The sequence below is a fragment of the Spea bombifrons genome, chromosome 1 (assembly GCF_027358695.1).
Source record: "Spea bombifrons isolate aSpeBom1 chromosome 1, aSpeBom1.2.pri, whole genome shotgun sequence".
In the NCBI taxonomy this organism is placed as follows: Eukaryota; Metazoa; Chordata; class Amphibia; order Anura; family Pelobatidae; genus Spea; species Spea bombifrons.
The window spans coordinates 139,003,756-139,029,630 of NC_071087.1; the positions used below are offsets into that span (position 1 = coordinate 139,003,756).

At 36.6% G+C, this 25,875-nt stretch overlaps 1 long non-coding RNA gene across 1 annotated transcript; it reads left to right on the top strand.

Annotated features, from left to right (window-relative positions):
- Positions 1-13,711: 13,711 nt before the first annotated feature.
- LOC128504727 (uncharacterized) lies at positions 13,712-25,219 on the top strand. Its single transcript, XR_008355483.1, has 2 exons — positions 13,712-13,944; positions 24,951-25,219. It is a non-coding gene; the product is annotated as an uncharacterized LOC128504727 (long non-coding RNA).
- The last annotated feature ends 656 nt before the right edge of the window (positions 25,220-25,875 follow it).

The window sequence follows — 25,875 nt, forward strand, 5'->3', positions numbered from 1 at the left end:
CTGGTCTTCACTTGTATCAGAAACCACGATTTACACTTAGGCACCAAGTTGGGTGGAAACTCCACAGAAAATTATATTTCCAGAGCTCCATAAATGAAATTATAGCCAATTTATCATATTTTTTTCCACCAGATGAACATTCTCAGGATGCAATAGCTCAACAAATTGCCAGCTGTAGAAACACCCAAGAACACTTTATTGAATTTCCCCATTATTTCTAACTATATATTGTCTAAAAATATTTACTTGTGTCTGTTTTTTGTTTTGAGGGTATGAGAGGGAATCCCAAATATCCTGCAGTAGTACAAAAATATTTTTTTTTTTTAGCAGACCCAGTGACTGTGGGCTTAACATTGTTTTGTCAGGAACCTAAAGGGTTATGCAATGTCATCAGGGTGTAGGGTCTTATGCTTTTCTTTGAACTATTCAACAGAATCCTCTTAAGATGATAGGGATATTGTGCACATCCCTTTGGTACTTGCAGGGTTAATATGTGCACTGAGTGGTGTGAAAGTTGTGCTAAGCTTTTAACCCTTCTACTGAGTCTTTTGAGGGGGTAGGTCAATTGAAAGAACTGATGCTGTGGGCTATTCTGGGCTCAGGTTGGTGTGAAAAAGACTAGGAGGTCACTTGAAATCTCCTTTTATCAACTCCTATTTTCTCTCTGGATCAGCAGCTCTGAATAGACACCATCTAATCGCTCTTAATGGAAGGAGAGTCTGGAACAAAATAATATGCCCCTTTTCTTTATATAACGAAAATGCAACTATACAATAACACATTATACACTATTTAGCAATCTCTCTCACACAGGTTAATAGATTTAACACTATTTGTTGTAAGACTCTTGACAAGATGCAAACTACACCTTATTTAAAAATAAGTTATTTCAAATTTAAATTGTCATTTTAAAAGTATCTGGTGTCAAACTGATTTTAAGGTTTGCATGCCGTGGAGGATATTTTGTGGTTTGAATCATTTTGTAAATAAAAAGTTATAGAGGTGAAACAAATATGTAAAATCAAATTGTTTTTAAACAAATATATTTTTTTTAATTTTAAATCAGTTAAATTATTTGTATAACGAAACAGTATTTGTAAAAGCGATGCTGGAGAAATCGGACTAAACTTTTCCTTTTTCCAGCCTTGGAAAGTTTATTTTGAAGTCAAGAAACTAACGCAGCGTATTGTGGTAGTTTTTCCCTGAATTCCATTAAAAAGGCTTTAACCCGTTAATACCATCATGGAACTATAAGAAATAAGAAGACACTTTGTTGCTAAGGCAACAACCCCAAATCCCCTAATACATGTCTTCAACCCTTTAGGCATCCATTCATAAGGCATCAGTATAAATTAGTTTTTAACCATTTGAGTAGCAGAGGGTTTAAACACCCCACCAGAGTCAAGAGATCATTTTAGTAGAGAATACTCTACTAATTTACACTTTAAAAGTTCTAACACAAAAATATATTAAAAAAATAATATGTGGTAAGAATCTCTGTAATATACCCTAGGTTTTGCTAAAAAAAATGTAAAAAATATGGGTGGTAAAGGTTATATTAGCCAGAAATATATCCAGTGATTATCTTCTGATCTGTATTACTGGTTGTATGAACGCAGGTTTTATCACTGGGCAAGACTGCATTGTTGATTCTAAATTATATTTTATGGATTGACAACAAACATTATATGCAAAAAAAAAATTAGATCACCTTTTACATTAACACCGTTTAAGAAAACAGATTAACATAGAAATGGCATTGAAAGTTCATTGTTGATTTATATTTGTTATAGAGCAAATTATATATATATATATATATATATATATATATATATAAACACACATACACTCTCACATACTAACGCTAAACAGTATTTTCTCTGAGAATTAGACCCGGAAACACCAAGTGTTTATACATCTTGATCTTGCTTTTGGAACATGTATAAATTAGCCTGAAACCAGCTAATACTTTTACAAGACTAATTGGAGACAATAGAAATAAAATTACGTCTTCAATTAACTGCTGGTTGGAGTTTAGTTGAGGATCTGTCAACTCTAGAAATGGGTAATTGCTTTATTGCTCACAAAACTACCATCCACTTAGAACACATGTACTAATTACTTAAGACTGTCCTAGTAAAGGCACAATCTATTAGCCCTTAAAAGGTATATGGTGTCTGCAGGCATAGATGCTATCAGCTCATAAACAAGACACATAAAACCACTCAAATCCAAAAGGCAAGTTTGTCCTCTATTGGGGCTGCTATATATATAGTGAGATACTCAGAAGTCCTTAAATAATTAACTGTTTGAATAGCTAATCCCCTGTTGCCCAAGCTACTGTGAACTACACTTCCTATTCTGTTCAGCCATCCGAAATAGACATTATATATATATATATATATATATATATATATATATATATATATATATATATATATATATATATATGTATATATTTTGTTTTAAGTTAGTAAAAGCCTATAATCGAATTCCTCTTGGATACCAATAGGAATACATAACCCATCATTAATAGGTAACCCATTGAGTAATTATAAAGAAATACTTGGAGGCAGCATAATATACTCTTAAAACTGTGACTTTTAGACCACAACATGTGTCGTGTCAAATATTATCATTTTTGATGACAGAGGATCTGTGAATAGATTACAGCGACCAATACTATTAATATTTTTAATACCTTAGGTAATTGATCCAAAAAGTGACTTGAAGGGCTGCTGCCCTTGCCTGATACACAGTAACACATTGCTATGACTCAATGGAAATCAAGATGTTAATAGCCAAGCCATGACTTATTAGGTGATGGGGTATTTCCCCTGTTAATGTATGTAGAAATAACGTGTGAGGGGAATGCCATGTTTCTGTTTGTGCTGTACTTACTATTTTTAAAAGTGCTATAATTAAAACAAAAACAGACCCCGGATCCAAGTGGAAGGTAGCAAAGCATGATGGCATAACTTCCCAGCAATCAAACAGTTAATGCAGGAATGGAGTTCCAGGAAGTGTTGAGAGTGTGCAAAGTGTAATCATAACACTTCTTTGTACACTGCTTGTCTTGATGGATGCCACAACTCATACCTCTCATCACCTTAAGGCACTGCAAGGACTTCCCCTGCCTGTTTCTTGCCAAATACAGATACAGATCTTTCACGCCCATAGGATTTGAAGACAGACAGGTGTATGCAGTGCGAATGTCTCCTTATTCAGGTGTCCAAATGCTAAGGTTGTGAGAATGAGCTGGAAAAAAGCTTATCAAGTTATCCCCCTGCCAACGAAAATGCTGTATTTCTACCAATTGCACCCAGGCTCCCCACTTGAATTCAATGATCTTAAGAGTACTGAGCCACTAGTGTACAGTGTTCATGTTTTGTGCTTTCTTATCTGGTTTCAGTTTTAGTCCCAAGGCATTATACTTAACCAGATATACGGTAGTCCAAAAACTCCTATCATGCTTACATATCTGTTTACTGATTGCCTGAGCATGATGGGATTTGTGGTCCACAGCAGATGGAGGGGCAGGTGTTGTCCATTGCCATATTAACCAGTCTGTAGATCAGCTGTTTTACATCTTGCTTGAGTATGTTCTGTCTTTGTTTTAATTTAGGGATCTGCTCCTCCTTAACCTCCAAGCATTGTGTCCCTGGAGAGATCATTTAAATCAAGTGAAAGTGCATATATGCGAGGAGACATCTATTTTAAGAGCTATCTACTACTTAATAGAAGCCACGTGAGATCTGGTTAATTGGCATGAATGAATCCATAATGATTTGGAAAGGAAAGGGAACTGATCCTTTAACCATTCCAGTTCCAGTTTCTTTGCAACACATTAATAGTGATAGATCTATCTATCTATCTATCTATCTATCTATCTATCTATCTATCTATCTATCTATCTATCTATCTATCTATCTATCTATCTATCTATCCTGGAGAATCGTTACCCTAACAGACTTTTTTAATTGAACGATCAAGTAATATATACACTTTGAGTATATCACAAATAATGTACTGTCTTGCAAAAGGTTTATTCATGGAAGAGGTTATACTTAAATAATGTATCCATCCAAATGTAATTTTTAACATTAACACAATATTTATATGTTTCTTATACTTGCAAAGAGTATATAACATATTTACAGATATTGAATAGTATGAGATTTTGAGAGAATTGAGAATATAATTTGAATTTTAACCCTTAGGTTATAAGCATGGAAAATGGGACACAGTGCCTGGCTTCATCACTACCATCATTATTTTATACACAATTCTTTTAATGTCAAAAATATAATGAACAATACATTTGACAATGGCAGTTATAAACTATAGAATCATATAATATAGAAAACAAATTCACTGGGCTCAAATACTCTACCTATCATAATTACAAACCATAGTTTAAAAACCTGTGCACAAATAATTCTTTTTTTTACATAGGGCATAATTTTTGCAGTTTGTTGGAAACCAAAGACTGCCTACTCTTGATCTTGAGCTGTCTTTAAAGGCAAAGGCTGCCAAAAAACTAATTGTAAGTTAGGACCTGAGGGTGCAAGCTCTGGAGTGGCATCTCAAGTCTGTCTCCCAGTGACATTTACTGGATCGGCCAATGAGGAAGCTGTTGATCCCCAAGGTAGGTTGGGACCTGGGAAAATGCCCTTTGTGTCTTCAGGAAAATACAGCTTTGCCAAGATCTTGTGTAATGTGTAATAGTTTTGGGGTGTTAACACCCTCTCTAATTTGTATAATAAAGGTATACTCTAATGCTGCATGTTACTCTAGGGCAGAGACATCAATCTCTTGTCCTTCAGGGACATGAACCCACCAGGTTTTTCAGATATTAGTTGGTACATTACTCATTGATAAACTCAGCTTTAATACTTCTGTGAAATGTCATTAGATGAGGGGTTGTTATAGCCTTCAAGGAACCACTGTGACACAATCTAAATTGTATACATTAATACACTGACTTATGAACTGTATTTTAGCTGGTTTCACTTTGGAGGCTATATATCTATGAAACATCCAGAGCTTGTTTGTATTTTGATACATGTATATATTAGTTTTTTTTATATTAGCAGAATAAAACGATAAAGTACACAAATATGAGACATTTAAACATTTTCCCAATTTTATCTGCTGGCTGCTGATTTGTATGTACAGAATCTTAAAAACAATTCCAGATATTGTCCTTTTGAATATTATTGGAATTATTTAAGTGCACTAATCTAGAAGGACGTCCCCAATTTCATGAGTATATTATTCTGAGTACAGCAGAAAGAAATAATTTTACATTAATGTACATACATTGTTGAGAGATAAATCACTGGTGCTTCTATTAATTTTGTTGTCTGAGTGCTTCTCAACAAGAATAATACATTTCAATTTGACTGGGTGCTTTTCAGTATTAAAAAAAGCTAATGGAAGTCCATAGACAGAAATGAATAAAATATGAGAGAATATTGAGATGTTCACACATATTGTAAATGGCAATATAAATTGGTATCAAATAATAAAACGCTGGATTAAAAAAAAACCCCACATCCTTATAAAAGTATGAATAAAATAACAGAAAGTGCAGTGTGTTTACAGTGCCTTGGTTATAGCCAAAATTGTGGGTGGTGAGAAAAAAACTAAAAGAAAGTATCTCTTAATGTGCTTTAAGGTACCAAATCGTATAAAAGTGATGTCTTAAAATCTCATTTACTATTTAATGTTATTGGTATTGGTTGTATTGTGTGAGCAAGTTGTGAGGGTAAATATGAACTGAAGCAAGACTTGGTATATTTATGTATATTATTATGTATGAATCGGCACGATTGTTCATAACAAAATTTGAAGTCTTAATAAATGTTTATACCTAAAGACATAGAAATTATGTACTAGGAATTATAAATGTTGTTTCAATAGTTTGTGCTTGATGACCATTTTCAAAACACATTGGACAGGCTCCGTACTCTACACTATGTTGTTGTAAAAGTAAAAATAAAATAAGTATAAAATAAATAAAAGCATAATAAATAATAATAATAATAAAAATAATAAAAAGCAAAAGCCTGTACAGTGCCTAAATCTCTAGTAAAGAATCTCTACCAAAATGCCTATACATTCAGGCTAATTCAATCATACCCATTTTTTTAATATGCACATGCCCTGGGGACCACTCATGGTCTATAGGCCTCTCTAATAATGACACAAATGTAAAAGGCTCACAAATGTGTCTAATCAGACAAGTTTGTTCTGTAATTTTTTTTTAAATGTTGGTTACAATGAGGATACAGACGTGCCAAAAACCCATTTTGAAGAAACGGGACATTATTAAGTATCTAAAGACTGCAGCTGATGGTTCTGTTGTGTAGGTAGTGTGGAAATGAACACTTCAGAAGGATTTATTAATGTAATTGATTTTTTTTCTAGTAAGTTATCATGTGATTAGATTGTGGGGCATTAGTTATACACAATTCTAATTCCTGAGCCTGTCTACATATATGTAATCATCAGCGAAATATTATACTACTAAAATGAAGGGGGTAATTAAGTATAAATTATGGGGAGAAAAGGGACATAGCATACATATCCCATGAACAGTAATTTAGATAATAAAAATGCATAGTATGTGATCCAATCCTACACAGCAAATGTGAATCTGCCTCACTTGTTTTAACTCATTTGCTAATACCGGTTATTTTACTTTTTAGAGAAACTATACTATCCCAGTAAAGGATCACAATGTTTGGTAAAGTGGAAACGGTGTACTTGGCAAGATAACTACATTTTTTGTGTTTTAATGAATAGGAATAGTGCCACATCATTAAGATCTCTTATGTTTGCCTGTGAGAAGACTGGATAATCCTGCATAAACCACCTGAAGAAGAATTAGTCCTGTTGAGAGTCTCTGGCTTAAGAACAGTTAACGAATGCCTCGATTTGGACCTAGATATGAAAGGCAGCTCGGGTAAAGCTGTGAGGATCCATTCAGGTAACAAGGGGGGAAACAAAGCTAAAATAAGCTTTCCAGTTATAGAGGGCCAGAAGCACAATGAACATTCAGGCTTAATGATACATTACATTAATTGGTTAATAACACATTAAGGAAAGCTGAAAACTCTGGTTAGGTTCATGTTAAGAACTAGTTTCAACATCGCTGGCCTAAGGGGTGCCAGTTTTTTTGTAATGTGCTACAGGCCTGTCTAAACTTGGATGAGTTAATAGTCCCATTTATACATTATGATTTTTAATACTGCATTTCATATTATATATTAGTTTCACTAGCAATATATTTAGTAATACCAAACACATCTGCATTGGTTCTGGTTCACATGAACTGAAATGATATAAAAGTCCCACCACACCCTTTGGACAGTGTAGTAGTTTTGTCAGAGACTTAGGCATAGGACTGAAAAGTCCCACTGCTTGCTGAGCCCACCTCCTTAGTTTAGAACCTGTGGCTTGCTGGGTTCCGAATGCATATTAAAGTCCTATATAAAATAAAACTACTTACCTTTAGGAGAAGCTGCAGCTGAAGCCATGGAGCACTTTTTGCCAGCTGAACATGCAGAACAGAGAAAAAGTACATATGTGTGGCGGTGTGTTTGTGGGGGGATTCTGTTTAATCCTTCCATGCATTTGTAATGGTGCAAAATTGATAATTTAAAGGGGACACAGCAATCATACATTTAGGTGCATGTAATGACTGGGTTGTCCTTTTAACAGTATGGGTTTCATGTAACCTTTAGATATAACATTGGACTCTGTAGTATATTGTATATACTATATGAGGGTTTCCTGAATACTAAAATATATGTGGTATTCATAAATGAGTTAAATAATTTAGTATTCTGGAAAAACAGTGGTCTGTATCATATGACTACAAACTTGCTTTAATCACTTGCATTTCATATTTAGGCATTATGAGACAGAACCCACTTAAAATACCATTCTTTTCTTATTACTTTACAGAGCGGAGCTAAGCAAGTCCTGATTTATCGTTTTCTTCATGGAGCTTCGTTGGCTAGATATTCCTGCCTGCGGGGAATGACCCAGGAATCATACTGATTATCACAGTGGGGTAAGTTTCAAACAGCAGACTGAGGAAGGGTAAGAGTGTGGTACGTTTCAAAAATAGCAGGCTGAGTTAGGGTGAGAGAGCGAAATACAAAACTAAACCGGGCACCTATACGTAAATCCTTTTCTTTTTCTTAAACAAATTTTAATATCCATTGCTAAGGCCTTTAAAGGGGCTTCCATTTTAAAGGAATTCCTACTTTGGGAATGATTTACTTACCAGTTAAAATGGTCAATGAACCGTACAAATAAGTAAACAAAAAAAGGATGTACCACCAAATACACCAGCATAGTACAACTGCATACTATGGGTTTCTGAACATTTTCTAGAATTCATTTTTATTACACAGCGTGCAGTAACCTCCTTAGAGACTAGAAACATTACTGAGCAAAATCAATGCAGTCAGGGCCGGGGCAATCTAGAGGGTATCTATCTTTATTTCTTGGTCTTCTTTTAGATGAGGTAAATTTTGTTGGCTGGTGGACGAACCTCATATGAAATGGCATTTAAAGTTCTACAGACTTTACCTCCATAAGTAAATATACAGGAACAGACATAACCTTAAATAGCTTATGCACACAGCCTGGGGGTGAATGAAATCTACACTCCTGTATATATATACAAATATATATGGAAGGATTTTCTTTCAGGTTTCTGCCTTTACTTTCCTGATGGCCTGAGGATACTCACACCTGTTAGCAAAGCCCTTCCATTACAATGCCATAGACTTTTACAACAGATAAAAACCCTTTGGCCCATACCCTAAGTAGGAATGGGCACACTTCACTTCTATCTTTCTTAGGACTGGAAACATGAATGTCGCTTCTGAAAACCTCCAAGTACCCCAGCGATTTTTAAGCAAAAGGTGTACCATGGCTTTACCACCATGTAAGCCAAATGTGTTTAATTACCTAATACAGTATACTGCAAAAAGTGGCAGATTTAGTAAATTAAGGGTGTAATGTATGCATTTGCAGCTTTTCAGTTTAACTTACTAGCCTTTTGCTGCCCCATCTAGCTTGCTGAACAAAACACTTTTCTTCATACTTTAGAAATAATTATTTAATACTTTTATCTAATTCATAATTGTTCGAGGGATGCTTAATTGTCATGGGCAGACCAGGTGGACCAATCGGTTCTTATCTGATGTCAAATTCTTTGCTTCTATGTCATATGACACAAAAGCAAACACTGATAGGATGTAAACAGAGAAACAGAACAAAATCAGCTGTTTTCTGTGATTAAATCAGAGAGGAAAGAATACAATACTGGATCTGGTCAGTTTAATGATTGAGGCCTCACAAATAGTATTATTTGAATTATTCAACCGCAGATGTTTAGACCTGCACTGGGTGAAGAAATGAGGCACAGAAAATTAGGCAAACGGTTGAATCATGGAATGATGTAAAAATGGACTCCACAACACATAGAAACATAGAGTTTGATGGCAGATAAGAATCACCAGGCTCATCTAGTCTGCCGGTTTTTCCTGCTGAAAGACTTTATTCAGTCCTTGGTTTTGTCCTAGGTTCAGGATAGCTTTATGTCTATCCACGGCATGTTTAAATTCCCTATTTTGGAGGCTGTTCCATTTATCTACCACCCTCTTGATAAAGTTAAATGTCCTTATATTTCATCTAAATCTCCGACCCTGTAGTTAAATTATGGCCTCCTGTTCAAAGATTTGTCCTCTTTTGAAAAAAACTTCCCTCTTTGTTAAATGCCCTAGAGTGTCCTCTTTCTTCCAAGCTATACATTTTAAAATCCCTTAGTCTTTTCTGATAAACAATGTTTCTCCTGCAAACCATTTCCCATTGTAGTAGCCATACTCTAAACTCCTTCCAAAATGTCAATATCCCTCTGGATATGAGGTCTCCAGAACTGTACACAATACTCTAGGTGATATCTGACTAAAGATCAGTAAAGTGACACAACCACCTCTTTCTGCTACAAATGCCTCTAGCGATACAACCCACCGACCTGCTTGCTTTGTCCAGCACTTTATTGATGTAAGGCTGACTAGTCTGTAGTTGGTCGAGTCTTCCCAGCTTTGTGGTCCTACTAGTGCCAACTTCCAATCTTCCTCAACTACTCTTGTCACTAATGACTGATTAAATAAGTCTTCTAACTGTTTTGCCAGGACACTCTGAAACTCTTTTAATAACTTTGGCTGTATCTTGTTGGCCCAATGGATTTGTATATTTTTGATTTGGAGAGTTCAAGTAGAACTTCTTCCTCTGTACACACACATGCTTTACATGTTTTGTTATTTCTCTTTTCTGACTGTGGTCCCTTTCCTGTAAAAACTGAACAAAGTAACTAGGTAGTCAGCTAGATCTGTATCCCCATTTATATAACTACGCTCATTTGTCTTTAATCTAAAAACGATGCAGCAATATTTTGTGTTAATAATTTGCTTAGCTTTATATTCCCTCGCATCTTCCTCATTCTGAGTTTGATAATAGTTTCTAAATGCTACCCTTTCTTTTTCAATATTTGGGCCCCAGTGTGAGGATGCACAAGTTAGCACTTCATAATGCATAGTTAAAGGAAGATTTTTTATTTTCTTGACAGTATTATTCCTTTGACTCATATCTATCAGAATCCCTCATTCTCCCCTTTTGCTGTTAAGCGTTCTTATGTCAACATTTAAAAACAACTATAGCAAAGCATCACTTGTATTGTAATATTCTCACTATTAAATGTATGCGGAGAAGTTTCGGATGCTCATGTTACTGAACCTTCATATGACCACCGACAAAACTTTTACTGAGCAAGTCACGTTTGAACACATAATAAAATATTGTAACGAGAACTCTGTAAAAATGCAGTTTCAGATCTACAAGTAAATTAGTTAAGGAATGTGCATGCTCAATAGAGAATTTAAACATTTAAAGAAGTCATGGTTTGGTGAAGTAAATGTCTGACACAGAGGTCTTTAATTCTAATGGGGCCTAGAGTAAACCTCTGTTGTTAGGCCCTACACGTACATGTAATTTATAGGTGGGGACAATGCATGTCTTTATGACTAGATAAACCTGGCCAGCAGACAGTCTCATAGAAAGTGGCATAGAAAGTGGAATACCAGATAAAAACCATTCTGCCCATCTAGTCTGCCCAACCACTGTCTCTCTAATGGCTACAAGACAGAGACATATCCAAACAATCCACGCAGGGAATGCACATGGCACAAGCCACTTGAAGCAGGATCACATCTGTTCTCCCTAACTTTCCCCGCAGCTTCTCTGCCTTTAACCCCACACAGTGATCAGCCAGGGAACTGAGAGGCAATCAGGGGAAGGGGCAGATGTTTATGGGCCAAGGGCAGCTTTTGCCCTTGTCTCAGTGGATTTATTATCCAACAGTGTTTTAAAGTAAGATGTTTAAAGTTTGCCATTCACCCAACCTGGTTAGTCAGGGGGCATTTGATGTCTGTGTATAAATGGAGACCAGTGACCACTCATAGAAGCACTGGGAGGAAAAGAAAAGGGCTGAGATTTCTCAATGAAGCTGTGTGCAGGGCTCAGAAAGGAAAGAAAGTCCTTACGTTATGTCAGTTCCTTTAATATGGAAAAAAATTGTACAAACAACATGTAGAATACATATATATTTAGGAATCTAGCAACATATAACACTATACTCAATGAATAAGAGACTATTTTATTAACATTTTTCTTGAATTGCAGATATTTTTTATTATTGCTGCCATGATGAGAGAAAATCTTACCTTTGTTATTGACAGTAGCTATCTAAAGCTCGTATTATGGACTTCCATACCTCTTCAAGTTAAGAAAAGTGGCAAGTAAAATGCCCAGACAAACACGGCTTTCCAAAAGTAGCATTTTTCTCTTTACTGTTGCGTAAGTAATTATAGTACTAAATTGTATTTTTTGCAGGAATGCAGTCATATTTTATACTCCGCACAGAATGTTACCATTTACTTCTCACTAGAATCTAGAATGTTGAATTTCACTCTCTTCACTTGGGTACGTATAGTTATAATAGTATTACCATTTTAAAATTAATATTAATTGGGCAGTACAAATACTTTTCTCCCAACGAATGGATTTAGTTAGAGGTTGATTGGTAATGATGAAACAAAGATACATACCTACAGTAGCATCTTTCAATAGGGTTAAAGACTGGGAATTATCAAAGTAGATGGTCAATCTCTATGGTCTTAGTGATTGCTAAAAGACCATTTGAAGGACTCAGTTTTAAAAATAGTTTCCAATTCAATTTCTGCAAAACCATCTAACAGTGTTTTGCTTGGCAGTATTACAACTAAAGAATATATTGTTAAAGTGCTGTAAAACATGGTTGGCAAGACAAATATCCTAACTTTAAGCAAAAACTGTGTTTGTAAAGAAGTGGACAGCTCTCCTCAAAAAGGTGGTCACTGTACTTTCTAATTGTAGTTACAGTTACAGTTAGGGGTATGGAAAGAACATGTTTCATTTTTAAAATACCAAGATTATTTTTAAGGAGAGTACTTAACTGATATCAAGTATGCAGACACATTGTAACCTCTGTCGGGAGGCACAACAAAGATGTAAGAGCCATGTCATTATTTGTCAGCTATGTAGTGTTATGTCAGCCTATGACAATTAGCTGAAATCATTTGGTGAGGCTGGATAACAGGGAACAGGGCTGTGAATTGATATAGGTTTCATGGGCAAGAAAATAATGCCAGTATACACACACTTATCAAGTTCATTGTACAGATGACCTACGACTTCAGAAATTATGTGGTTTTATATGATATATATTATTTTACCAAATGAAGTATCTTTGCATTCCTCACAACCTGCAAATCCTTGTGTATATAAAAGGGAATTCTGCCATTATTTTCCCATTGTAGTAAACTATGTATGTATGTATGTCAAAAGTCTTCTTTCCACAGCAGTAGAAGAATAATAAAGTCTACACCATGACAACAACTAAGCTGTTAGCCCAATACTACTACTTCTAGAACTGTATCAAAGGTCCCTGCATATTCCCCCCTGCTTCCTGAGCATTGGTTTATGCTTGTAGAGTTTTCAAAGGATTGTCAACATTCTCCAATACCCATACATACCTGATAAGTGCAATGCCATCTTCAGAGAAGACCCAGGATCCTCCCAGAGCATGATATTGGCAATCCTCTTATAAGTAGCTTGGTGTACTGCAGACATGTGTGCTAGGAAATATTCACCACATTAATGCAAACAAAGGTACAGACTTCCCATACAAGCATTGATAGCCATTTTTTTATGAAATATACAATGTAAATGGCATTTGATATCTTAGATTTATACCGCCACAGCAGCGCTTATAGTGCTGTACAATATGTTTGTGCACCAAACAAAATTACCTTTCTGCAAGATCATGTGGAGTTTACATACTGAAAGGTAAATGGGAAGCAGGATTTTGTGATTGGAAATGTATGGCTTGCAATTTAACTTATTGAGTAAACCCTAAATTGCAGAAGAGGATTCTAGACTGCAACAGCAAGAAAAGCTACATTGTAATCAACAGAAACCAACTTAAGTGGTGCAATACAAGTGTTTCTTGAAGTTCTGAGACAAGTAACATTTAGTAGGAAATTGAAGTACAATAAATGTTTTAGGAACTACTAGAAAAGGTAAGTAGTATGGATTTAAGTGGGAAGGACACATAGGCTTTACTCTCTCTTTTTAATTATCAAACCAAGTAAGAGAAGAGGAGGTTCATCCATGACTGATTATACCAGATACAGGAACAGCCTAAATATTTATTCTGATATGTTTCTAAACAAATCTTTATGTGCTTATTACCACACCAGTGCCAAATCAACCAAAATTCCTTAGGCCCAAGAAGAGTAGAAAACCGTCACCCAGTCCAAGGTAGGTGACCCCAACACATGCAGCTCATCAACTAGTGGCATAAAAGCATACCAAGTTTAACTATAAAGCCTTGTTGTACATGCATGTGGTCACCAAGTCAGAACATAGGATATGTGACACTGCATTTCTTTATAAGGTTTTATTCCACTTCCAGCACTTTGCCTCTGAGGAACTTGACTAGGGTTCCACCTCTTTATGTAGCAGAGAAGGGGTCATCCTATTTTTGGAAAACAAAGGAGGGTGTAGGTACTATTAGTCTTTGTGCATTAAGTTCTAAAGTGCCTTAGAAAACAATTACGTCCCAAAATGCTGTGACACACAATCTTTGCTACGTGACAAAGTATTACTTACTACAAAGCCTCACTGATATGGATTCACAGGCCATGATCATCTTTCCCTAAAGCTGTAATATTGTTAGTATTATAGAAAAATAATGCATTTAAAGTAAGATACCAGGGATATCAGAATTGCATGTAATCCAGTAAAATGGTAAATGTGTGCATTATTTTACTTCTTGGCGAATGGGGGCTAATCTTTCAAATATCAAATGAGTTTATCCAAGTCTTCCATGAATTATGCAGCTCTTTGAAAAGCCTAATGTGAATCAATGGGACTTTGTCAGAAAGGTTGAGTTGGCCCTTTAAATATTTCAGTACTAATATAAATGTTCTTATTTTGGGGGCTATTCTTGGGCCATCAAGACCCCAATTAAATATCCCCAATAGTGCTTAAAACAAGAAATGGTGTGGAAGGCAGTGGACTTAAATTAACCATATGCATACAAGTGAATGTATTTAGTTAAGCAGCATAATTTGAATGCTTATAGTTATGCTCTTAACTGATAAAGTAAAATAAAATTTTATACAGTAAATCCTATATCATAAACTGAATATATGTGCCTAGGGCAGAGAGAATTTAAAGAAAAAATAAACTGTTAAAGTCAATCCAGATATACTTGCCTGAAGCAAAGTCAATTTATGCAAGTGTAGGCAGGCTAAGTCCGCTCTACAGCGTGTCATAGAAATACGATTCCAGCAGTCTTTTGGTGAAGTGTTGGACATTTTCTAAAGAACATTTTTTGAATTCAGTACTTTATTAGCCCAGCTGTGGCTGCTTCAATGTGGGAAAGAAAAGTTTCTGAAGCAATTAAACCAATTAGCCTGACTATAGTGACCCATACAAGGCAGCACCATGTTGTAAGACAAGCCGTCCTTTGAAATCACAAACTGTGATTTGTAACATGTATGGCTATTGTATAACGGCTTATAGCCTATACCTGCATGTATACTAACAAACCTAATGCATGCTGAAAAGTGCAATCTACAGAATTATTCTATCAGAATTATTTAGCATTTCTGTGTGTGTATATTTAAATATCTGCTTTGCAAATCATTAATGCATATGTTAAAAAATAATCACAAGCATTGATCAATGATTATTTTTTATCTTATTATTATTATTATTTAGGAATTTGTTGCAAATATTGTATAAAACAAGGTTGTAACATTTCTTTAAAATTGCAACCTACACTTTATATTACATTACATTAATAACCAAACATATGTGCACACCCCTCCTGATTATTGAGTTTAGGTGTTTCACTCACATCCAATGTTAGCCAACGTATAAAATCAAGCACATAGGCAGTGCAATCTCAATAGAAAGCTTTGACAGTAGAATGGGCCGCACTAAAGTGCTCATTGTCTTTGAAGGGGGTACTATCATAGGATGCTTTTTTTCCAAAAAGTCAGTTCATGAAATTTCTGCTTTGCTAGATCTTCCCAGGTCCACTGTATGTACTACTATTGCGAAGCTGAAGCATCTAGAAGTAAGAACAGCTCAGCCATAAAACAGTAGACCACACATAGAGAGTACTGAAGCATGTAGTGTGTAAAAAATCGCCTGTCCTCGGTAGTGTTACTCACTACAGGGGTCCAAATCTCCAACATCAGCACAAGCATTGTGCATCTGGAGCTTCATGAAATGGGTTTCCATGGCCGATAAATTGAACATAATCGAAAGATCCCTTTACGCAATGTCAAGCGTCAGCTGGAGTGGTGTAAAGCAAGACACCACTGGACTCCGGAACGTTGGAAATGGGTTCTTTGGAATGATGAATCACGGTCTGCTATCTGTATGTCTGATGGACAAATCTGGGTTTGTTGAAAGCCAGGAGAACATTACCAACTGGAATGCACAGTTCCTACTATAAAGTTTGATGCAGGATGGATAATGGTTTGGGGCTCTTTTTTAGGGTTCGGGCTAGTTTCAGTGAAGGTGATGGTAATTCTACATTGTACAAAGACATTTTAGACTAGCGTATTCTTTTAGCTTTGCGGCATCAGTGTGGGGGAAGTGTCTTTCCTGTTCTTGCATGTCTGTGCCCTTGTATATAAAGCAAGGGGTATAAAGACATGGTCTGAAGAGTCTGGTGTGGAAGAACTCTAGTGGCATGCACAGATTCCTGACCTCAACCCCATTAAACACCTTTGGGATTAATTGGAATGCTGTTTGCAAACTAGGCCTTCTCTTTCACCATCATTGTATGACCTCACACCTGATGGCTGAATGGGCACAAGCAGACATGCTCAAAGAGTGGATGCTGTTATAGATGCAATGGAAGAGTGAAAAAGGAAGCCATTCCTAACATGAATAAATTATGTTTAATTATCAAGTGTAAAGAAACATAGAATTTGATGGTAGATAACCATTTGCCCCGTCTAGTTTGCCCATTTTCCTTGATATAAAGACCTTCCTTAGTCCTTGGTCTGGTCTCAGATTCAGGGTCATTTTATGCCTATCCAATGCATGTTTATAGCATGTGATTTTTGTTTATCACTGTAAGGAAAGTGCACAACTACTGTAGGTGTGAGGATACATTTGCCATCTCCCCTCACCTGTAACAATTCCAACCACTGCCTTTATCTTGTTGAGAAGCAGTAGATCCATTGGACCACCAAAAGCACACAAACTATACACCTCTTTATATTGACACCATATCCAAATATAGAGCTTCCCAACACCCCTATTCAAATGTATGCTGTGCCACAGGCTTTTTAACATTGAGTGGTAGTGAGGTGTGCAATGCATCACATTGGCCATCCAATAGGTATTTAAAGGGTTAGACCTCACATTCGCATTGCACAGAAAAAGACCTCACCTTGACCACTAGCGCCAATGAAAATCTTAATCAAAGCCCAGCCCCCTTTATCATGCTTCTAGTCACACTCCTTAAGCACCTCAAACACTGAATGTCAAGGATTCTGACTTGTGAGCTAATCTAGCTTTGTCTGATGCTATAGAATAGGACATTAGAATGACAATTCGAAGTAGGATACAAGTGTTTCTTGAGAAACGCTCCAATATATATTTTACACATAGTTTTCAATGGTGGGTTAATAATGAGTCAAAAGGGGTATTTACCCCAGGACTACTGCTGTCAATAGTCCCTACTTTCTGCAGTGCAGTTTATGTATTTACCTGTGCTGCACAACAAGAATACAGTGCTAGCTGATAAGGTAGCCCAGATAGGGGATTGCTTGGTACATGAGGTGACTGTCCTGAAGCAGGGGTATTTACATAAACATAGTCAGATGCCTTTGCTGTTGCATGATCGGTATCAGACTAAGTGTCCTACTTTCTGTCATATGACAGGGTCAGACATCCAAGCTCTTTTTCTGGTAGTCACATGGGGTAGACAGGGCCAGGCGGACTTGGACCAGCTCACTTTTGGAGGTAATTAAAGTGTGCCTGCTCGCACAGTGCATCCGCAGCTTTAACACCAGTCTAGGCAAGGTAAGGATGTAATTTTGTGATGTGATTAGTGATATGTGAGGTAGTGGGGAGTGGGGCTTGACAGAGTGAGTATGTTTTAGTGTAAGTGTGGGTTATAGTGAGTGTGTATGCTAGTGTGTTAGTGGAAGTGGGGGTGGGCAAGGGGCTGGGAGGCCACTCAGTTGTAACTGTCCCCCAGGCCAGAAGATGCCAGCCCTGCCTTCTGCTTGTAAGGAAATGGCAAGACTCAGGGTTACTTTATTTATACACACATATGCATTATGCATTTTGTGTCTACATATTTAATTACAAATGATTATTATTATCTTTTATTCATATAGTGCCAACACTTTACACACGTTGTACAATAAATATATTCAAGGGGTATGACAAAATTAGAATTGACAGACTAAAATAAACCGATAGATTAGGTAAAGAGGGGCCTACTTGCAAGCTTACACTCTAGAGGGAATGGGGTGTAGAGAAACATAAGATGGAGATGGGTACAGATAGAAGACAAATGCAAATGTATTTTTATACTGATGGGTACTTGTTTAAGTGTAAACATTCAGTTAGCTGATTAACTTTCATTGTCTTCCCTTCCTGTGCCCTTTGAATATGCAGTATATATACAGAACTGTGCAAAGGTTTTAAGCAGATATAGAAGAACACTGTAAAGTTATAATGCTTTAAAAATAGACAGGTTTTTAGCATTTAGAAAAATTCAAACTGAGTGAACAGAAGAAAAATATAAATGAAATTAATGTTTGGCATGACCACTCTTTGCCTTCAAAACACCATTATGTATTCTAGGTACACATGCACATCATTTTTCAAAGGAACTTGACAGGTAGGTTGTCCCAATTATCTTGGAGAACTAACGACAGTTCTTCTGTGGATTTAGGCAGGTTCAGTTGGCTTTCTCTCTTCATGTAATCCCAGATAGACTCGATGATGTTGAGATCCGGGCTCTGTGGGGGTCATAGCATCACTTCCAGGACTCTTTGTTCTTCTTTACACTACAAATAATCCTTCATTAATTTGGGTGTATGTTAGGAGTTGTTTTTATACTGCAAAACAAATTTGGGGCCAATTAGATGCCTCCATTCTTGCAATGGTGTATGACCTTTGATATAAAACTGTATTCACCAACCTCACCTTGAGTTTGGTTGTTCTTACACAGCTATTACTGTTTCAGTTAATGATTGTGTTGCAACCTACATATATAATTAATGACTGTTGGTTCCTGTTTGGTGTAGTTGTTTAATCACACACCTAACTATATGCCTACTAAATCGCTTACTTTATATACCTAGAAGAATTGGTTGTTGTTCTATCTATCTATCTATCTATCTATCTATCTATCTATCTATCTATCTATCTATCTATCTATCTATCTATCTATCTATCTTTATTTTTAAAAGATGGAGGCTTCAGTAACAGTGTTGCCCCAGTGCCCCTGCTGGGACTCAGGTAATTTTGTCTGTAATTAATTAACTGTGGTATCCTGAGATCAGAAATAATTCCTAGTACCTAACCAATGAGTTTTATGGAATTATTCCCATTTACCAGTTATATGCACACATTCCTTAGCAGATTAATCCCCTCACTTCTGTTTAGATCTAAGTTGCTATTTCACCTTAACCTGCATTGCTATTTTTATAACAGAGTGCTGCACAAGTCTTTTTCTGCAAGCGAAGGTTTGAACCAGTTATTCTCTGTGCTAGATTTCAGGTTGTCACTCAAAATTATAGCATGCAACTTTGCTTCATTCTATTTTTACAGAAGAATACATTATTTAAAACTTTTCCCCCCCTCAATTTTATTCCTCAGAGGCTATAATTCGCAGAACATTCAAAACTGCTGCAATGTCATCTGTGACTTAAATGAGATCCTCTTAAATATATTATAGTTCAGCACCAATTAGACAGTAGTAAGGATGGTCCACAGGAACACAACCTCTCTTCATTGCATAGCATATGATCTAATGTTTATACTGTTGGACACCATTAGAAACATATTAAAGGGACAGTAATACTTATTTATATGTCTCTATTAAGCAGACATCAGAACCCTGTGTTCAAGGATTATCCATTAGGATTAGGCACAAAATGCATATGCCTACAGCCTCCAAGCTCTGCTGTAATGGGTAATCTGCCCATGCACCACCACTGGCCATATAGTGGTAGCCCCATTGTGCTCCTGTTATTAAGCAGGCTGTGGGTACCTGCGCTCCCAGTACATTCTCTTAAGTGGATGGGCTCAGAATTTATGTCGGTAATATTCACTTACAGACCTAACGTGTAGCCTGCAAGACAGACTAATACATTGAGCGATGGGGTTCGAAACCCTGCATAGTGTCTATTATTTTAACTCCTTATGCATTATTAATATCTAAATTAACATTCAAAATTAAAATATTGTGCATGTTGAGTAAAATAAGGGTTAATTTAGTGGAAACATTGGCAAGCTTAGTACACTGGGCTTCATATTCACAACAGATGGTGTACTGGGCAATGCCTTCTTCTATAAAAGAAAGGTTGATACAGGTTTAGAGAAGCACTGCCACATTTCTGATCATAATTCGAATACCTGCATACAATACATTAATACTAGTTTCTTTTGCTTATCACATAAATAGTAATAATAATTATTTTATTGAACAATTTATGCAGCGGTTCTTACAAAACTAGAACTGACGAACTAAGACAAACCAATACAATACCAAGGAGAGCCTCTGTTCACAAGCTTACAATCCGCTAGACTGTAAGCTCGTTTGAGCAGGGCCCTCCTCACCTGTTGTCTCTGTAAGTCAATTTGTTATGTTACATACTACTTGTTATGTTCTGTCTACCCATTGTACAGCGCTACGGAATTTGACGGCGCTATATAAAACAATAAATAATAATAATAAAGATTGTGTTATGGATATGTGGGAACCTCCATGTTGCTGCCAGGTTCTAAAGTATTTTAGACGGTGAGGCTGTAAACAATCACTAATTCTAGGAGTAATTCTAAGACACTGCAAATAGACTCCAGGAAGTGGGATGTCCTGCTTCCGCTAATTCCAAATGCTGTCTTCACTAAGGAATCATGGGAAATTAAGGAAAGTTGTCAGTAAAAAAGAGAACGTTAAATAAACATTGAAATAAGACGTCCAATTTTCAGCACCAAAAATCAGTAGAGTTCCTCTTTAAATTTGCCGATGTCATGGAATACATGATTTATTAGTGCATTTGATTGTTGTACACATTTGTTAAGACCTACTTCAATACTTCTATAAAAGTGCTGGGGTTAAACATTGTTTAACTTTGTAAATGATTTACTGTCAGGCAAATTCCTACCACTTTAAAAAATGATTCCCATTTGTGTTAGTTACTTTTCAGTTAATCATGCCACTGGCGACACATTATGAACGATCTGTATGCAGTCTCAGTGTCCTATTTCCTAAAGTAGCCTTTGTCGGGATATACTTGAGTGGTTTGGCTGCACACTAGATAAATTGTGTTAAAATCTTACTGTTTACTAGATTAGTTAACGTATTGCAATCACCATTTATACCTAGTGTACGTTCATGACTTTATTCACGTAAAAACTCATTGGAACTCAAAGGGTGCTATCGTCTATAAATACAAACTGCATGTTAGCCACTTATTTATTATTATCTATCAAAAATGATAGTTTAAAAAAAAAATCAGTCCCAGCTGTTATATATATATTTCATATATGTATACACTTTATCCTTCTTACATTACCATGCGGGAAACAGGAGTAAAGTTCAGCCTAAATCTTCCACCCGGATCGTCTGACTATAGAAGGACTATGGTGAATTGAGATAGCAGGACTTCATTGGCTATGCAATAAAGCCTAATGAAGTTTATGTGTACAAAATGCATATTGGCCAACAGCCCAGAATTTGCCAGGACAGTCTTGCTGATATCCCATCTGCCAGCTGTCTAGCAAGTGGCTTGATGATGGTAATTGCTGGTAACTCTGGTTTACAAAGCCTGAATTGGGCATTGCATTCTAAAACGTGAATGAGACAGGGTGTTCTGTGGATAGGATGTGGCAGGAGGCCAAGCTGCCACCAGCATTAACATTAACAACACTAACCACTTATTTTGAATGAACCCCACGTGAAAAGCAATACTTGGCAAATAATATTTAATGCTGATATGTAAAGGTATGGAGTTTAAATGTCACCTATTTACAATGGCAACCTCCAGTTCTGTGGGTGTAGCTTATGAATAATTAAATAAACTTGTATTCATTATAGTATTTTTAGAGTATACTTTACCATAAGTTTTCCACTGTAAGCCCTCCCTTTGGTATAATCTATAACTGGTTACCTGGAGTACTGAAGAAAGTCCAGGTTCCCAAGTTACATCTTGCTCCACTGTTGGAACATGGCCTCATGTAGGATAAGGCAAAAGATTATCCATTAGGCACAAAATGCATATGCATAGAGCCTCCAAGCTCCGCTCTAATGGGCAATCTGCTCATGCACCACCATTGGTCATATAGCAGTAGCCCCATTGTGCAGGCTAGTAGCTGGAAGGTGCGCAGTAGAAATGCAGCAGGAGAGGCGCAACATGTAAGGGGTTGTGTATCAACAAAACAAGCAGACAACACTAAGGCTGCTGTCTCCTGTTATTACACAGGCTGTAGGTACCTGTGCTCCCAGTACATTCTCTTAAGTAAAGAATTGATGTTGGTAGTATCCACTTACACAGCTGAAGTGTGAGCCTGCTAGACAGACTAATACGTTGAGTGATGGATTGTATTTAATCATAAAGTACACCCACAGAACTGGAGGTTGCCATTTGGACTCCATACCTTTACCTATCAACATTAAATATAAAGGCAAAAGAGGCTGCTGCTTATGACCAGTCACTCACATAAGGCACATAGTTGCCCCTTAAGCCTGGGTGCAATATTCTGGACCTACTGTGGAGCATGATAAAATCACTTGGACATGACTTCCCAAGCAAAAAAAACAGGAGAAAATTCAGAGAAAACAGGGACACTGTGCCCCATTTGCCTCAGCAGGAAAGAGGAAGACGAACTACATAAAGAATAAAATGACAACGTTTTAAACAATATTGCTTGATAACTTAACTTCTGTATAGATTTGTCATTTTCTGCATAGAATTTTCTCTAAAACCTTTTTCCACCAGACGGCAGCTTCACATTTCTGAACAGATGAATATGGGAAGAAAGGGTTTGTAATAAGTTTTGTTTTAGTCTTCATGTGGTATGGATTTATCCAATCCAAAATCATTCCTTAATGAAGAATTCTAAATGGCAAATGTGCAAATTGAAATAAGGTTTGGATCTGTGTCAAGAAAATGTTTATTTTGAGCAAGTAACATGATATTTTTGGGTTTTTGAATTTTAAGGAGATGCATTGTTTGAGCATGCTAAAAGGAACAAGGTGGAACTCCTCCACTACCTCAATAACTTGTAAATAAAATGATACTGGAGAAGACTGACTGGACAAAGCCTGGTAGAGAAAACCAGATAAGCCTTTTTTAAAAATAGGAAGCATGCTCTTTTTTGAGGACAAGTTCTCCTGTTTACTTCTCCTTCCACATCTTCTTCATTCCTTAGCTATTCATTCAGGAGATGTTTGGAATGTAAGAAATCCATTACCGGTTGCGTAATTCATATATTCCTGTTTGGACCTCTTGGCACATTCTAGTGTCAACAAATATATGTTTATTCTCACATTAGATAAACATTTAATAACAAAACACAAAAACAAGCAAAGCAGCGTACTTGAAGTCAGGATATAGTCTGGCCCAGGCTTTACTACCAGGTGGCAGCTCACCCTTAATGGACTGGTTACAAAGGAGTTGCTGATCTACCCAATCAGTCTATGAACTCTATGGAGAGCTATACCAAGCCACCACAACCTCCACAGCCTGCCTTGAAGACAAGGTTAATGCACCACTGTCTGAAGCTGCACATGAATACCTTCTATACAAACTAAAACGGAAATGCCTTGTTATTTCATGACAACACAGACTCTTGGTGTCTCAGAAATATGTGTCTGAGTAGTTATCAATGTTTGTAAAAGTAAGAAAAATGAGCCCCAGGAAAATATAATGTTATTCCCAATGTATTTCATTTTAATCGGATATCCTGTACACGAGAATAGTGCATTTTAGTGATGTTTTCCGACAAGACAAAGTAACCAAAACAACTGGATAAAAGAAACAATGACATTTTCTGCAGGGAATTTTAGAGAAACATTGTTGCAACACGACACTTTAGTCGCATCCCGTAGTTTAGGCAGCAGCTCGACTCGTTTATTACTTACTGTGTACATTTTTACGTTCAGCTCCTGTTTGCACCTTTGTCCACACCAAAGGATGAATGTTAACATAGAAAGTTCCAGATCAAAGTACCAGCCTCATTTCAATGTATTTTGCCTTCTGCTCAAGTGTTACTTGTGGGTTAATTAGGGTGATACAGAAAGGGGTGGAAACACTTTATTAAATGTTAGGTCTATTTTTGGTTTATTTTTTACATTTTGTGTTAGTTCATATCCACTAGTGATTCTGTGCAAATCAGACAGTGCTGTCCCTGGGGGTACAAGTAATTCCCCTTACTGCAGACTAACCAAATGTAGATCTCCCACTGAACATGTTAATGGTGATCATCCTCATTTGCCATACCTTTGGGATACCACTGATATCCTCGACACTTCAATTTGTTTAGCTGACTATAATATAAAATATTACGCAGAGAGTAATTTTAAATACTACACAATGCTTTATGTATGTGTGATCAGCACAGTAATAATGGAAAGGTACACATGGCCATTTATTTTTTCCTTCCAACCTCTTGTTGCTTAGAATTATCATTCTAAGATTATTTTGCATTCTCCATTTCCATATTTGCTGCAGAAATTAAAGACACTTTCTAAAACGAAAGTTTGTAAACTCCCAAAAGAGCTGTGAAATTTATACATGTTTACCCAAGGGTAAACCTTGTGATGGAAGTAAAATCTTTATTTGACGAGATAAGCAATCAACTGAAATCTATCCTCTTTAAATAAACTGATTCCCCAGTATTTTCCCAGTGTTAGTGTATGTTGTTGTCTGTTATGTCCCCTAGGGCGTTCTCCTCTGCTCTCTGATTTGGTGTATAAAAGCGGCTTGGAATGATGGATTACTGTGTCATTGCAGCCTGCAAAGGATTAATTTGTTTCATTGATTTCTCTTTAGGCATATTGCCAGAATTTGCTGCTTCCCACCTTTCTGCGAGACTTCCAGCAGTAATAGACATTAATAGCCTAAGACAAATCAGCCTCTTCTTGTGTAAGCTGAACCACAAAATCTTCAGTTCTACGAAAGCTTCAAGAATGCGTTGCACTGAATGTGTCCTTTATTTCTCTTGCACTTTAACTGAAAAGTGTTGTACTTGCTTTATTCTGGCAATGCAGACTGAATATTAAAATACAGATAATTGTGTGATAAACATATATAGCTTAATGTCTGAGTTTCAGAAATAATCTTTGCAAATACAAAAATAATTTGTGATGATAAAAGAAGACTGTAGACACTAGCATCTATGGTAAGCATCAAGAGTGGGTGCCTTGCTTTACATTCATCCAATGGAACCCGAAGGGCAATTTGATGTCTCTTTATAATATATTTTATATTTATATAAAATATATATGTTTTACTTAAAGTTTTTTTTTTTACTTTTTACCTGTGGAAAGAAGGAGAAATGTTGTTTCTCACTTTCTTTCATCCAATCTTCCCGGCACTGATCACACTTTGATCAGCAAGCGAGGCTCCATAGACTTGCATTGCTGATTGGAATGCGTACAATCAAACAGCAGGGGGAGCAATCAGAGATCTAGATCCTGCTGGGTTTATCCTATCCTTTATTGATCTTCGGTTAGGCATCATCAGCGTCTACAGGTAGGGTGTGCCTGATTGTCCTATCACAGATTCCTTATGTAACATGTACTGTGAGTGCTGTTACAAACAATTAGTTGGCAGGAACCCAGCGATGAGGAGTCCAGGCTGTCAATAGACAGCCTAATCTCCTGTACAGCGGCATTGATATGACCCTGCTGCTGTAAAAACCGGATCAGGTATATCCTGAAGGTAAACATGGCCCACCTTTTGAGGACATACTTGG